Source organism: Lissotriton vulgaris, chromosome 5 (genome assembly GCF_964263255.1).
Source record: "Lissotriton vulgaris chromosome 5, aLisVul1.2, whole genome shotgun sequence".
Taxonomy (NCBI): Eukaryota; Metazoa; Chordata; class Amphibia; order Caudata; family Salamandridae; genus Lissotriton; species Lissotriton vulgaris.
Window position 1 is genome coordinate 688,262,749 of NC_141693.1, and position 16,253 is coordinate 688,279,001.

Genomic DNA, 16,253 nt, shown 5'->3' on the forward strand with positions numbered 1-16,253 from the left:
CTTTCAATAGTATCTTCACACATGCTCGACTCTGTAGGCCACCTAACCGAACTCGTCACATACATTCGAGTGCTAAGGTTCCGGGCAGTCTCCTTAGCAGTCTCATCTGCAAACGCATTACCATGACCAACATCATCCGTCACCTTACGATGTGCACTACATTTAACAATCGCTACCTGTCTAGGCAACGTAAGTGCATCCAAAAGGTCATTCACAAGCTGTCCATGCTGAATCTTCGTACCATGCGACGTCAAGAAACCTCTCTCTCTCCACAACCGTCCAAAGCTATGCGCGACACCAAATGCATACTGACTGTCAGTATACACATTCACACGTTTATCTTTCGCTAACACACACGCTCTAGTGAGCGCGATCAGTTCTGCAGCTTGGGCAGAATTCTGATTCAACCTCGCAGTCTCAACAACAGTATTCAACGTTACAACAGCATAAGCAGTAGTCACATCGCCATTCGGCAACTTAAAACATGAGCCATCCACATACAGTGTTCCATCTGGGTCTTCCAATGGGGTGTTTTTAAGGTCCACTCGACCTTTCGTTTCCTCCTCTGTCCTCAAATAACAATCATGGTCTGTTATTTCATCTGACTCTGAGCTAATTGGTAACAAAGTCGCCGGGTTCAGAACATTGCAACGTTTTATCTGGATATGACTTGCCAGCAACGTCAGCTCGTACCCAGACAATCTCGCACTCGTCAAGTGTTGGGTTTTTGTACGATTCAAAAGAGTGTCGACTGCGTGCGGAACCATCACCGTAAGCATATTATCCATGACCAATCCTGCTGATTGTCGGATGGAGACCGCAGCTGCCGCTGTTGCTCTCAAACAACTCGGCAATGCTCTAGCTACTGGGTCCAAGGTCGAGGAAAAATATGCACATGGACGTTGCTTACCACCAAAAGGTTGCGTTAAGACACTCAAAGCACAACCTTCCCTCTCGTGAACATATAATGTAAATGGCTTACTGTAGTCAGGAGTACCTAACACAGGAGCCGAACACAATGAGTCACGCAATTCAGAAAAACTCTTCTGACATTCATCCGTCCATGGTAAAGGAGTTGAAACATCCTTGCACGTAAGAGCCACTAATGGTTTCGCTAGCAATGAAAAATTAGGAATCCATTGCCTGCAGTACGACGTGATACCTAGAAAGGCACGCACATCTCTTTGGGTTTTTGGCACAGCCATTCGCGCAATCGCTGCAATCCTCTCTGGGGTCAACCTCCTTCCCTCCTTTGACAATAAGTGACCTAGATAGGTTACTTCTTGACAACAATATTGGAGTTTAGAAGGGGACACCTTATGATTTAACTCGCAGAGATGTTGCAGCAGCGACACCGTAGCAATTTTGCAAATGTCCTGAGTATCTGCAGCCACCAATAGGTCATCGACATATTGGATCAAGGCCGCACCGGCAGGCAACCTAAACGCATCCAGTTGACCCTTCAAGGCTTGACTGTAAATCGATGGACTTTCACAGTAGCCCTGAGGAGCGCGTTTGAACCGGAAGCTACGTCCACCGAGAGAGAAACCAAAAAGGTCTCTGCTCTCCTCGGCAATCGGGATGCTGAAGAACGCATTCTTCAAGTCAATCACCGAAAACCACGATGCAGAAGCTGGAATCAGAGTCAGTAGCGCCGTGATGTCAGGCACAACGGGGAATTGAGGAACCACAATTTTATTCACCTCCCGTAAACCGATAACAAAACGATAAACAGGCGGTTTCGAAGGATCCGTACGTTTAAGAATGGGCAATACAGGGCTGTTGCACACGTTTCCCCGAGTCTCTTCAATAACGTCTTTCTCGATCAGATCATAAATGATCGCTAACAATGCTCGTTCACCATCAAGAGAGATACGGTACTGGGGAACACGTGGCAACCGCACATTAGATTTCAACTGAACAACATAAGGGGAGATGTCAAGCAGGCCCACATCATTGGGACCTGTTGCCCACAAAGACGCAGGAAGAGAACTCAATTCCGGTGGAAGCTTATCGAGAGACAAGTACATAGGAGAGACAACCCTCTCTCCCAACGTAAGTTTTACACCCGCTGGAGAACAGTACAAAGTTGCATACAAACGTTTAAGCAAATCCAGGCCCAAAAGATTTTCACCACAACCAGTAGTCAAAATCAACGGAGCTTGAAGCTCACGTGGCCCAATTGTAAGGGGCAAAGGGCGCGAAACTGGATTGCTAACAGGGGCGCCAGAGAATCCAACGGAAACATTTGTTAAGCCAGACAAAGGTGCGCCAGGGAGTTTCGAATGCATAATGGAACTTTTCGCTGCACCAGTGTCCAACAGAAAAGGCTCAACGATGCCCGATGTAGCAACTGCGACGTAAGGCCCTCTCTGATCAACCGGAACTGATACCACTCCCTCTCCTTGTCTTTGGCTGTCCTAGTAATTACTGTCGTCAGTTCCCTGATCGACGTAGTAATCGTCTACATTGTACTGCGCAGATCGTCCTTGCGATGATCCACGTTGATCAAAACAATTATTAGAATTAGATGAGTTATCAGAACGATCATTCTGGGCACCACGACCCCTACCACGTGATACCTGATGCGAACCACCACGACCTCCTTTAGACGAATTAACACTATTGCGATCGTTCAGAACAGGGCAATTGAATTTAATGTGTCCCTCCTGTCTACAATAAGCACATTGATTGTACCCTAACGATGATCTTTGGGAGGAGGAGTCATTACGCGGCTGCAATCTATTCGATTGCGACTGCGGTCTATTCTGTTGGGATGCATTCTGATTCGAACGTGGAGGATATGCTTGTTGCAGTAGCACTTTAGTTTTTAGCTCCTTCGTCTTTTTATCAGCACGGTCGTTCTCCTCTTTCTCTCTATTCTCATAATATTGCGCTGTAGCCAATATCTGAGCTGAGGTAGAAACGGCCCATGCGCTTTCTGAATTCTTTAATTTATTGCTCAAATCGGGCAATAGGTTCGAAACGAATTTATCCACAAACAATCGCTGACCACCCTCGGTACCCATATCCTGTCCACTATGATCAATGAATGCTTCCTCAAACCTCGTAAAGAAGTCGGAGACACTCTCGTCCTTCTTTTGCTTACAAGCTGACAATTTGTCCCAGTTCACCCTCATAGCCGGCATAAGAGTTTTCATTAACGTTATTATTCGTTGTGGAAGAGCCGTAATGAGCTGTTCGGGCTTAGCCCCACCAACTTGTCGTGTATCCGCCGCCGTAAGGGCAGCCCAATCACCACCTAATTCGTTTGCATGGTCTTCCTGACGAATCTTAGCCCACACCGGTTGCGGTACAACATTACCAAACAACATGTCAATATCGGCAAGATTCATTACCGTAGCGTCTACGAGCTGCGATAATTCTTTGTAGTACCCTGTAGGATTTTTGCGAGGGTCAGGCAAAGACTGCTTCACCTGTAACACCTCAGATCGTTTCCATGGGAGATGAATCCATACTCTCTGGAAATAGGGCAAAATCGGTGGAGCAGCTGCAGGATTACCTGGCATCCACACTGGTGGAACTTCACGCATAGGAAACTGGCCAGACTCATCTGGCTGTCTTTCAATATCCTCAACAAACAAGGCTTGAGGTATGGGAGTGGGACGAAAAGATAGCAACCGCTCAACAGCACGTCGAACGTTGGTATCCACTATCAGTCCATTCGAGAACTGCAGTTGTAGATCAGATAGAGCGGTCAACACCTCGTCAGGTGCATCGGCCGCAATCTGATCGCGAAGAAACTTGCACATTTCCTCGAACACATATCTCTGGGTTGGTATATTGAATTGACAAAATGTGTCGAGTACAACACGGGGTGGACTTCTAAGAGGATTGACCATCCAACCCATCGCCATATTATATAGCGCAACGCGTTCCCTGTTACCAGGAAGCTGACTACGTCTCTGAGGACCATCGGAACCAGCAGACCCAAGAACGGGTCCGAGCGAATGAAAGAAGCTAGCCGCAAGAGGGGTAGTACGACTACGAGTAGAGGGAGAAGTATAGGACACAGGACTAACAAGTGAAGGAGTAGAAACAGTAGCAACAGCAGGAGTTAACAGAACAGGAGCAGTAGCGGGAACAGGAGTATGTGGAAGCGGAGGAGTAGTAGGGATAGCAGTAGGCAAAGGAGCAGGAACAGTCGGAAGAACAGGTACAGGTTGAGGAACAGGCTGAGGAACAGGTACAGGGGGAACCACAGGAGTTGCGGCACCCTGTACATACGGAGGTGGTGACTTCATAAGATAGGACATTAAAGGATCCTCAACTGCCTCTTCCTTCCTGTCCGACTCCGTAGGCAAAGTAGGATAACATTTATCTACGGTCATACGCTGTAGTCTATCGAACACTTCCTTATCCTTAACCTCCTTGTCCCGCTGAAATTGCTCTGCTTTCTTCACTATGGTAGCAACATTATCTCGCTGATTACGTTTAGTCTGTCTGATTTCTTTCTGTCGGGCTTCTTTACGCCACAACCGAAAGGCATCAAACATGGCCGGCCTTGACTTCCTTTCGAACAATTTAACCTCTAGATTATCTAAGATCGGAGCCTCAAAGCTACCATGCGGTGGCCAACGAAGGTCACCGTCCTTCTTCGTGTATTTAATCCAGTATTCATTAAAAATAATCGGGCCTAGCCCATGTTTACTGTAGAGCTCATAAGTGGGAGTTCCAACCGGAGGTATCGGACACGAGTCCTCCAGTCGGGAATCCATACCACAAGGCCTGAAACAACTAAACAAAGTACTGCGACCAGGCATCTTGCACACTAGCCGAGTTTCACAAACTTCAAGGGTTACGGGATTTACCAAGTCCCAGCAAAGAACAAAAACCCTCGGTTTTTGGCGGCTGCAGTCGTCAAACAACACAACAAAGTACCAAGAACTACAAATGCAATGGAACCATGCAACCACTAAGTAACCACCACCAAGAACTCTGGGAGCGACCCACGAATACTTAACTCAAAGATCGATGGCGTCACCAGGAAGGCCCGTCAATCGTCTCGCTATACCAAGGTCTACGCCAGATGCCAAGACAGGTCTACAGTCAGGGCAGCAGTCCGTCGCAGCCGTCAGGAGGCGGGAATCTTCGCGGGAAAAGTCTTCGGGCCACTTATTTCGACAACAGGATCGATGAAGCGGGGTGCACCTTCCCTCGGAGATTTCACACGAAGTTCCTCACGATCGTCGGGCTTGGACCGGTACCTCTGATGCAGCCCCACGTTGGGCGCCAACTGAAGGACTGGGTTATTTAGTACCCAGCGGTGCCAGGGCACAACACCTGAAACCTTCGTGGGTAACCTGCTCCGGCGTACAAGTGACAGAGACACGGGACACTTCCTTCGGCGTCAAAGATTCGAGCTTTATTTACTGCAGGGAACACAGAAGTCACGGCAAGTACAACGCATGCTACTTGTGGAGACTGCTTCAAATTGGTTCTGTGGATCGCTCCTTTTATACACAATCTACCCATAGAGTTACATTGAATACAAAAGTTTATGACCCGGTTCCCATAATTATCCCCCAGAGGGGTCGCTTTGGTTGCTTTGATACATTCAGAGTCCGAAACATAAGTGCAGAAACATTTGGCGGTTCCCAACTGAAAAACCCATCTTCCCACCATTAGCGCATTCCAATCAGTAGTAAAACAGATCGAAATAGGAACAAGGACAGGTGCAGAGGAAGAGGGAAACAGTGAGGAAATCGGAAAGGGTGTAAAAGGGGAGGTATCAGGAAACACGAGATACAGGCATCAAAGGGACGTGCCTAATGAGATGCACGGCTGAGACAATAAGTCCGTGCGGCAAGATGAGCCTCGAGCGGCGCCGTCTACCTTACAGTATCATCCCCCTCATCATAAAGACATTCACAAAAGACATGTGTCTTCCGCAAATATCTTGGGAGTCCCAGGGTCGCGAAGCGGACAACAGCCGTTCGCTGGCTACTTGAGGGCAAGAGACAAAATGGATGCCGTATCTAAGATGGAACCCGTGGGTACAGATAAAAATACCCACGTAACAGACGAACAGTTTAGGTTAGCACAGTGAAACTGCGTACACCCACTAAACTCGTCTTTTGCGGTTCATAGATACCAGACTCGACCATATTCGTGCGAGTCAAAACATCACTTACAATTGTCACGGAACCTCAATGCTTAAGTAGGGATGTCGTTTTAGTGCTAGTGTAGGGATAGATTGACGCTTTATTTACATCAACTCTCCATGCAGGGAAATTTGAGCTCATGCTTTTTGATACTTTGCATCCAATTTCTTTAGTTAATAGTATTGTGCTTATTGCATCACCTCATCTTTATTCACAGATTTGGCTTTATGCTGATTCTGATGTGTTTCTAAACTCTCATTTTGAGGTGTCTTTATGTCCAGTTATTTTTGGGTTTGTAATAAATTAACTAACCTGGCGTAGTTGTCTGTGGTTACCATGTGTCCAGAGAAATTCCTGTTGAATTGATTGCATTAATAACGACATTCTCCCCTCTATGATTACATGCTGCTAAAAAGAACCATTGGATTGTGATTCTAAAGTAGGACCGGAACTTATGGGCCCAGCCCTTTCACTAGCACCAACGCAGGCACCCTTGTGATACGGTGAAAGCGTGCCTGCATTACTGCACGATTGTTTTTGTGAAAGAAGGGCCAACTTCCATCACAAAATAAATCTTTAATGGCATATTCTTCTCTTTCTGTCTGTTGGACAGAATGCCTCACACATGGAAAGAGGAGTAACAAGGAGAAATAAAGATATTTCTCCTTGTTACGCCTGGGTCCGGGAGGCGAACCAATTTGATGCTATCCCAGATTTGCTCACCTTAGTGAATATGGGATTGTGACAAAGACCATGGGTGTCTCTCCTATACTCAACCCATGGAATGCCACACTGCTTGCATTACTTTGGATATACCAAACCAAGCCGAGCTATGCCAGGTGGCTTTGCATGGCTTAGTAAATCTCGCAAAAGGACTTGCATCGCCTTGCAATAACTTGCATCACATAAAGACAACACACGCTCTTAGTAAATCTGCCCCTAAGTTTTATAACCAAAATCTATTTCACTGGAGAGCACTTATGCTTCTGAGCAGTCACCCTTCTATACAGTAAATCCTATTTGGATGAAATGAAGTGGTAGGCCACCAATGTCTGATAATCGTTCAGCACTTAGGTTAAATATGTTACCAATGCCAAACCCAACCAGCAGTACACAAGCCTGGCACACTCTCAAAACAACTCCCATGGGCCCTGTAACGTCCCTTTATTATCTATGCCTAATATTTAAAAAATTGTCTTCTTGAAGTTTAGCCTACAGGGTAGCATGTGTTCATCAGTTTCCAGCTTTTTGCAGTGGCCCCAGAGTAAACTTCTAAAGACTTGAATGCTGCCTGTAGATTTGTATTCCTGTTTTCTATCAGTAGCCCTACTGTGCTAATTTCAGATGTTAATTTTTAGGGTAATCCTTCATATTCTACCTTTGCATGGAAAGTTATACTTGCTATGGCCACTAATTCGTCCAGGATGAATTTACATATTGCCTAGTATCTAGGCCTACAACAAGACCTACTTTGGCCCCAGTATGTATTTAAAATGCAACAGTTCACGTAGTGCCTGGGTTACTCTGGCACTCATATACTGTGCCCCGTGTGCACACACTTCCTTTACCCCTCAAGAGTCTGCAAATAAAGTTCTGTGTCGCCCACAATGTCATCTACATATCTGGTCCTACAGTCTTTCCACCCAAACCTGCTGCGCACACTTGCTATCATCAGCTCCAAACAGTCTATGGAGGTCTACCTCAGGTTAGACTCTCACAATATGCGGCAAAAAGAGCCAGCTTTGTAGTGCCTATTTTACTAGTAGTTACCCACTGCCTACATTGAATTTGGTAGACAGCTAATAGTTAATGAGTTCATTTAATCGGTAAGACTGAATGCAAATTGGGCGGATCCAAGGTACATCCCAGACTGTATGTCTACAGCCCCTTTACTTCTTAGGGCACTTTTCTGGCTCACAGAGCCTGCTGCTGTTGACAGACTAGTCATAGATGTGATACGTTTTCAAGTTGCAATGACCATATCTTGGCGTAAGTATTACATTAATGAACGTTTCAAGTAGGGTAAGCCCGACTTTTTATCCTCAGCACTGGTTGGCGGGTATATAGGAAAAGAGACAAATTACTCAGAAGTGTACAGCTCTCAGTTCAGACCATAAACCTGTGTTAGTTGTGTACAGTAAAAAAGGCTGACATTACTTGGTCCTTCATTCAAACCTCGATAAACACATCTAGTTATGCGATTTTAAATGAATATGTTTTGCTTCTAATGTTTTAGGAGTTTAACTGGTCAGGATTAAATATTCAGGTGCCCTAGTGGTGTAGAGAGCCATAGGGCCTCTCACAAACATAGGGGAAGATTTAAAAGCCCCTTGCGCCTCTTTTACGCTACTGTTGCGTCACTTTTGTAACACAGCGGCGGCGCAAATGATGAGCCATGGTGCGGGATATTTACAACGTGACGCGTCTGGGAGATGCATCACGTTGTAAAGCCCTGCGCAAGAAGTAGGTGTTCCTGCGCTTGGGGGGGGTGGCATTCCGGCGCAGGAACGCCTCCTAAAAGTGGCTGAGTGAAATCTACAAGATTTCACTCAGTCACTTTTGACCCCATGCTGCGTGAAAACCCTGCGCCTGCTTGAAGCAGGCGTAAGGATTGACGCAGCATTGTACAGATAGGCCCCCACAGAGCATTGCTGGAGCTGCGTCGCGCTTGTGGTGCAACTCCAGCAATGTGCCGCCTTTACGGCACAGATGCGTCACGCATCTGTGCAGTTTTTGCTCCATGGTGCGCCGCATTGTAAATGTGGCGCATCCATGGTGGCGGAGCTACGGCGCACAATAACTGGTGCATCCTTGCTGATATGCAGGGATGCCCCAGTTATTGTAAATCTGCCCCATAGTATCTATTGCAGACACTCCGTGGGCAGGGCGCATCCTGAAGACATGAATAATAAATTGGCATAAGGTCACTCGTGGCCTTCGCCTACACTATATGCCTGGTGTACAAGCGGATATTATTTGGCACTGCTGCACGTTTGCTTGTAAGTGAGCCCGTCCAATGCAACTGGCTCGCTACACTGGCGACGAGGCTGGTTCTGACCCAAGTCACCTGCCCGGGTCTGGCGCTCCGACCAGATCTGGCTCTATAATCAAAGCGGAAGGACTGCAGCTGATGTCAATACTCCAGACCATCAGGGCTCAGCTCCTGTCTCCATCCTGCCTCCTAGACCCAGCTGCCGATCGTGGCACAGAGGTCTCAGGCATCACCGGGCTGGAGAGCTGCATCGGTCCAAGGTTCAGAGAAAGGATGAGTCAGCCCCATAGCTACCCAGGGCAGCGCGAGCTGATATGTTTTTTTTTTTTATTTTTTATTATAGTGCGATACAAAAGATAATCAACAAAAAGAAAGAAAATGTTATACACAATATGTCCTCAGTGAAGCTGCACATATCATATGACAAAAACCCATGTACAATCCGCCATTTCGTAAAGTACAGTTCACTATGTTCTGATAAGAGATATTCCACATTTAGCCAAACAACAAACCAACCAAAGAAAACATTGAAAAAAAATATATATATATATAAAATCAAAAGATACACATCATTGACACTGTACAATCCTGAGTTGTGTAAACATGACTGAGCAGTCCATCAAGCAGTCCTCGCTATATAATCCGCCCCTCGAAACATCCCCTGTAAACTGAACATTAGTCACTCTTATTAAGCAAATATATTCGTAGTGGTACCCAGATGTCTCTCGTCCTCGAAATTGAAGGCAGTTTCTCTGCATATGTATTAAAATTGTCTCTACAATATACTAAATCTTTTATCCACACGTCAATGGTAGGTCTGCGTCTGCTCCCCCATGTAATCACCACTCTCCTCGTTGTCAATAACAAAGCTAGACTACAAAATGACCATTCACTCCCTTAATATATGGCACGCAACAAAGTAAAAACACACAAGTGGAGTACATTGAATATCGCAGTCACAATATCTTTCAGACAGCCCACCACCGCCTCCCAGAATTCAAACACCTTCCGACAGCCCCAAGCCAAATGCATAAAATCTGCATTATCTTGTCCGCATCCCTCACAACTATCAGTCACACGCAGCCCATATCTGTGTAGTCTCACTGGAGTATAGTACACCTAATGTATGTATTTAAAATGTATAATCCGAAGATTGCCATTCATGCTGAGTTTCCGCATCAGGCCACACACATATTTCCAATGCTCCTCCGAAATAGGGTTGGGCAAGCATTCAATCCATCTATCCCAGCTACTGTCCGAGACAGCCACAGTTTCATCCTTAATCATCTTATAGAGTTTCGATATTAGCCTTTTATTAGTAGGGGTAGTGAGGACAAATTGCAAGGACAGCAGTGTGGGAGGTTCTTGTGGATAAGTGGTGTAATGTAGCCTGGCCGCCTGCCTCAATCTATGTACAGCAAATCTGAAAAGAAGTGATTGGTTACTTACATATTGCAAGCCTGTCTGTGTGACGAACGAGCCATCTGGATAAACATCCTTCATGGGCAGAAGATCTGCCTCATGCAACAGTCTCATGGGGGGCGCCTCATGCGTCACAGACATGGCAGCATGATGTTCCAGATACATATATGGTGCATACATCGGTAGCTTCTGTGCTAGCTGCCCTGTCCTCCGCCAAGCAGCAACCGTGGTGTCAACTGCATTAATTTCCACCTTCGGAGTGCCACGTGAATGATGAGTAATCACGCTGTGAAGTGGGATCGGGGCCTGTTGGAACCGGAGGTCTCTGGTTGGCACAGGTATGCACTTGTGACAAGCAAGGACCCTCAGCTCCACGTCAGGGTAAGGGAACTACTCCTTCGAATAACCCCTGCTCACCCTCTAGGTAGTGTGGCGCGAGTAGACAAGGCTAATCCTCAGGGCGATAGTAAGTTAAGCATTCATGATCACACACAGTAAACCCACTGACCCACCACAAACGGACACCAGTCGTATGGTTGTATCAAAAATACGTATACTTTATATAAAAGATAGATTCAAGCAGGATTATCACAAGACCAAAATAACGTTTAGTAAGTTGAGGTCACCAGATTACAATAGGTAAACGTAGTCTTTCAATGTTCGTTGTTTAGCAAGGTACGATGACAGGAAAATAAGAACGTTGTGGACCCTGGATCCGATATGAACTCGAGACGGAGTTCAAGTGTACTTTGCTGGTGGAAGTCTGAGGCGTTTCAGGCGTGGCTACTTGTGAGGGCGGACCCCGAACGAGACCGACGGTTCTCCAGAGGATCTCTCCGGCTCAGTCCCCCTTGAGGAGCGAGGTGGAGGAGCTAGACTGTGGAGGGTTGCGGCGATCCGGGACCGATGCAGCTCACGGGGCGAGACGCCGTTCAGGCCTGTGGGACGTATTACTTCTTAGCACGCCGGGTCGTACTCATGGATCTGTGAGGGGCGTCGATTTCTCGGGCAGACGGATGCAGCACCAGGCTTCCAGTACCACGGTACGGGGAGGCCTTTCTTGAGGTACAGCACGAGCCTTGGTATGCAGGAGCGCAAAGCGAGACAGTCGGGTACGTTACGATGTACGGACCGTCCGAGGCTATGAAATGCTCTCCGTGCAGATTCCGGCTGGAGAAGATGAGAGGCACACAGCGCGCTCCGTAAGCGGCGAGGTGACAGGAGAGCAAGCAGCCCAGCACTGAATCGGAGAGCGCCTCAGGGATGAGCGGGGCTCTCTACGGCGGGGCGGACAAGCTCCGAGCTGTCACGACCTGGGAGGGAGCGAAGGCATCCGAGTCACAACTCTGGTGAGGGAATAAGAACTGAGGCCCAACAGCAGACGGCCACAAGCAGATAGAACCCAATGGTCCTGAGGTTCCGTTCAGGGGGCAAGCTCTCGATCAAGCCCTTGGAGATCGTTTCAGGCACAAGTCTACAAAGTCCTTTCTGGTCCTTTCCTCTCCGTTATCAGCAAGGCACCACTGCAGGCCAGTCCAACAGGATACAGACTGGTTTCCGTCCTTCAGCTTCTCTTGGTCCTTCTAGTCAGGCAGAGGTTCGTCCTGGTCAAAACTGGATCTGATTTGTAAGTAGCGGAGCTCCTATATTTATACTGCATTTCTTTTGTCTTTGCAAGCCAGGGGGCCTGAGCCTGGTTCAACCCGGTTCTGGAGTACTTTGTTGACACGACGCTGCCGCCTTCTTTCAGGATGCAGGGCAGAGACATCAGACGCTCCGCAGGAGGTGGAGCCAGCATTGTGATGGTGGAGCGCAACTCTATTCAGAGTCAAGGACTACTCCGCCCACCCATCCTGGTGTAAGCAACCCATTCACCACCTGGAGCACCCGACTATCCCTGGGAATCTCCCAGCCCTGTCACACACACAAACCCAGACAGCACATACACATCCTGGCAGAGGCGGGCTGAACAGTTAGGCGAGCAAAGGCTTACTTTTTACAAGTAGCATTTGCAAACACAGGATATTAAAATAAACCTTGCTAAGGGAAGTATTTTATTATTCTGAGTTCAGGCATACTAAACTTGACCTGCTACCGTGTTCCCTGAGCCTGCCGGACTATAGCGTGTAATAGCTCCGACAGCTCATCTGGCCTAAGAGAACAGGCAGCCCTTCAATAGTGAAGAACGAGAAAAGGGCGGTAATTCACTACTAGGACATGCCACACTCTAGGCTTGTCCCACCTTACGCTTACAATGCACCCTGCCCGTAGGCCTACCATAGGGGTGACTGATATGAAGGTGAGGGAAGGTTCTGGGACTGGCAAGTGTGGGCACTTGCACAGTCAGCGTGACAGTACGAGACTGTACGCGGGGTCAGCAATGGCGGACCCGAGACATATCTTACAAGGCCGCTTCTGTGGGTGGCGCAACCAGCGCAGCAGGCCCACTAGCAGCATTTGTATCTACAAGCCCCGGCACGCCTCGTGCACTTTACTGGGGACTGACAGTAAACCAAATAATCCAATCGTGGAAATCAATTACACATACACTTTACATTGGGAGCACTTGCACTGCGGAACGGATCGGCCGTGGCGCAGTGCCCTGAGCATCGAGCACCAGCAAAACATTTGAGGCACATCAGCAAAAAGTGGAAGGGAAACTCACGCCAAGGTGCCAGGTCTAACACGTGTCCCCTCCAGCTGAAAGGTGAGGAGAACTACCCTACCCCAGGGAGTTCCTCATCACTAAGGCGGAAAAACCTTGACAGACCATCAGCATTGGTGTGGTCTATGCCGGGGCAGTGTTCCACCGTAAAGTCCATACTCTGTAGAGAAATGGACCACCTCAACAGTTTCGGGTTCTCACCCCTCATTTGCATCATCCATCTGAGGGGCCTGTGGTCTGTCTGAACTCGGAAGTGAGACCCAAACAAGTAGGGTCTTAGCTTCTTCAGGGCCCAGACCACAGCAAAAGCTTCTAGCTCAATCGCACTCCACTTCTGTTCCCGTGGAAGTAACCTTCGACTGATGAAGGCCACAGGGTGATTCCAGCCCTCCTCAGTCGTCTGTGAAAGAACAGCCCCTATCCCATGCTCTGAAGCGTCTGTCTGCACTAATAACTCTTTGGAGAAATCAGGAGCCAGGAGCACGGGCGCCGTGCACATGGCCTTCTTCCGGGTGTCGAATGCTTCCTGACAGGCATCGGTCCAGATCACTTTCCGGGGCTGCTTCTTCAAAGTCAGCTCTGTCAAGGGGGCAACGATGGTGCCGTATCCCTTGACGAGCCTCCTGTAGTACCCGGTGAGTCCGAGGAAGGCCCTCACCTCCGTTTGGGTCTTGGGGGCTTCCTAAGCCAGGATGGTCTGAATTTTGGGTTGAAGGGGCGCCACCTGGCTGCTCCCAACTTGGTGTCCCAAATACACCACTGAACCCTGCCCGATCTGGCACTTGCTTGCCTTGATCGTGAGGCCTGCCTTGCGCAGAGCCTCCAACACTTCACAAAGGTGCCGCAAGTGTTTCTTCCACATTCTGCTGAACACTGCGATGTCGTCCAGGTAGGCGGCACTGAACGTGTCCAGTCCGACCAATACCTGGTTTACCAACCTCTGGAAGGTGGCAGGGGCGTTTTTCATCCCGAAGGGCATGACCCGGAATTGGTAGTGCCCATCTGGGGTTGAAAACGCTGACCTCTCTTTGGCCCCTTCAGTTAAGGCAATCTGCCAGTACCCAGACGTTAAGTCAAACGTACTGAGGTACCGGGCAGCTCCCAACCGATCGATGAGCTCATCAGCTCTGGGGATGGGGTGCACGTCAGTCTTCGGGACCGAATTGAGTCCTCGATAGTCCACACAGAACCGGAGTTCGGGTGTGGCTCCCGGCGCCGCAGCCTTCGGGACCAAGACCACTGGGCTGCCCAAGGACTGCTGGAGGACTCAATCACCCCAAGAGCAAACATCTTCGAGACTTCCTCCTTGATGCAGGCTCGTACCCTGTCAGTCACGCGGTAAGCCTTATGCTTCACCGGTAAACTGTCTCCAGTGTCCACATCATGGACGCACCAATCTGTGACACCCGGAACCAGGGAGAACAAGTCAGAGAATTGCCCCAGCAGCTGGCGGCAATCACTCCGCTGCTCAGGGGTCAGGGAGGGTGAGAAGTTAACTCCATCCACTGACCCATCTCGCTCAGAGGCCACCCAGAGGTCCGGAAGAGGTTCGGTCTCCTCCTCCATTCCGTCATCGGTTGCCTACAGCATGCCCACTTCGGACCTCTCCAAGTGGGGCTTAAGGCGGTTAACATGTAGGACCCTCAAAGGGTTCCTGGGAGTTTGCAAGTTCACCAGGTAGGTGACAGGGCTCTTGCGCTCCACAACCTCAAATGGACCCGTCCACTTATCCTGAAGTGCACAGGGCTCCACTGGGGCCAAGACCCACACATTTTGTCCAGGCTGAAGCTCTACCAGAGTGGCATTCTGGTCGTACCACCGCTTCATCTCTTCCTGGCTGGCTTCCAGGTTTGCCTCAGCAAGTTGCCTGAATCGCCTGGTCTGGTTTCGGAAGGCCAGCATGTAGCTATATACATTCTGGGGAGGTTTCCTGTGAGACTGCTCCCAGCCTTCCCTGACCAGACTCAGAGGTCCTCGGACCGGGTGACCGTACAGAAGCTCGAAGGGACTGAACCCGAGCGACTTCTGTGGCACCTCTCGGTACTCAAACAGTAGACATGGTAAGAGGACGTCCCACTTACGCCTCATTGGTCCTTCTAGGCCCATAATCATGCCTTTCAGGGTTCGGTTGAATCTCTCACCTAACCCGTTTCCTTGGGGGTGGTAAGGGGTGGTGAACTTGTACGTTACACCACACTCTTGCCAAAGGGACTTCATATATTTCAATATGAAGTTGGTGCCCCTGTCAGACACCACCTCTAGAGGGAATCCTACTCGTGAGAAAATTCCCATCAGTGCTCGTCCCACCACGGGGGCCGTCACTGTCCTCAGAGGGATGGCTTCAGGGCACCGGGTGGCATGGTCCACCAAGACCAGGATGAACCTGTTGCCCATGGCTGTCTTGGCGTCCAGAGGCCCCACAATGTCAATTCCCACTCGCTGGAATGGGGTACTGACGACGGGGAATGGTTGGATGGGCGCCTTGTTCTCTCCTTCACACTTACCATTTGCCTGGCAAGTCTGGCAAGTCCTGCAGTGAGCGTCTGAGCTCCGGTGCATCTGGGGCCAGTAAAAGTGGGTGACAAGCCTGTCATAGGTCTTGTCCATCCCCAGATGTCCTGCTAAAGGCACATCGTGAGCCAAACCCAGTAGGAAGGCTCTGAACTTCTGGGGTACCACCAGCACACGGGCTGACCCAGGTTCAGCAGCCTTAGGCTCTGAATACAGGAGATCGTTCTCCCAGTAGACCAAGTGTTTTCCGGGCCGAACGCCATTGACCTGGTCTGCAGCCTGCTGCCGCATACCCGCGAGAGAAGGGCACGTTTTCTGCTCCTCACAGAATTCCTCCCTGGAGGGACCCCCTTCCTGCTGCCAATGGGTCAGCTCAGGCAAGTCTCCCAGTTTGGCGATCTGTTCCCCGGTAGGCTCCAGGGCATCCCCCTCGAGGTCTGCCTCCTCCTGGGCCATGGGAACTTCCGGGACCGGCTGTCCTCGCCCCCTGTGCTTCCTCTCTAAGAGCGGTTCCTGGGCCTCTCCTTCAGGCTCCAGG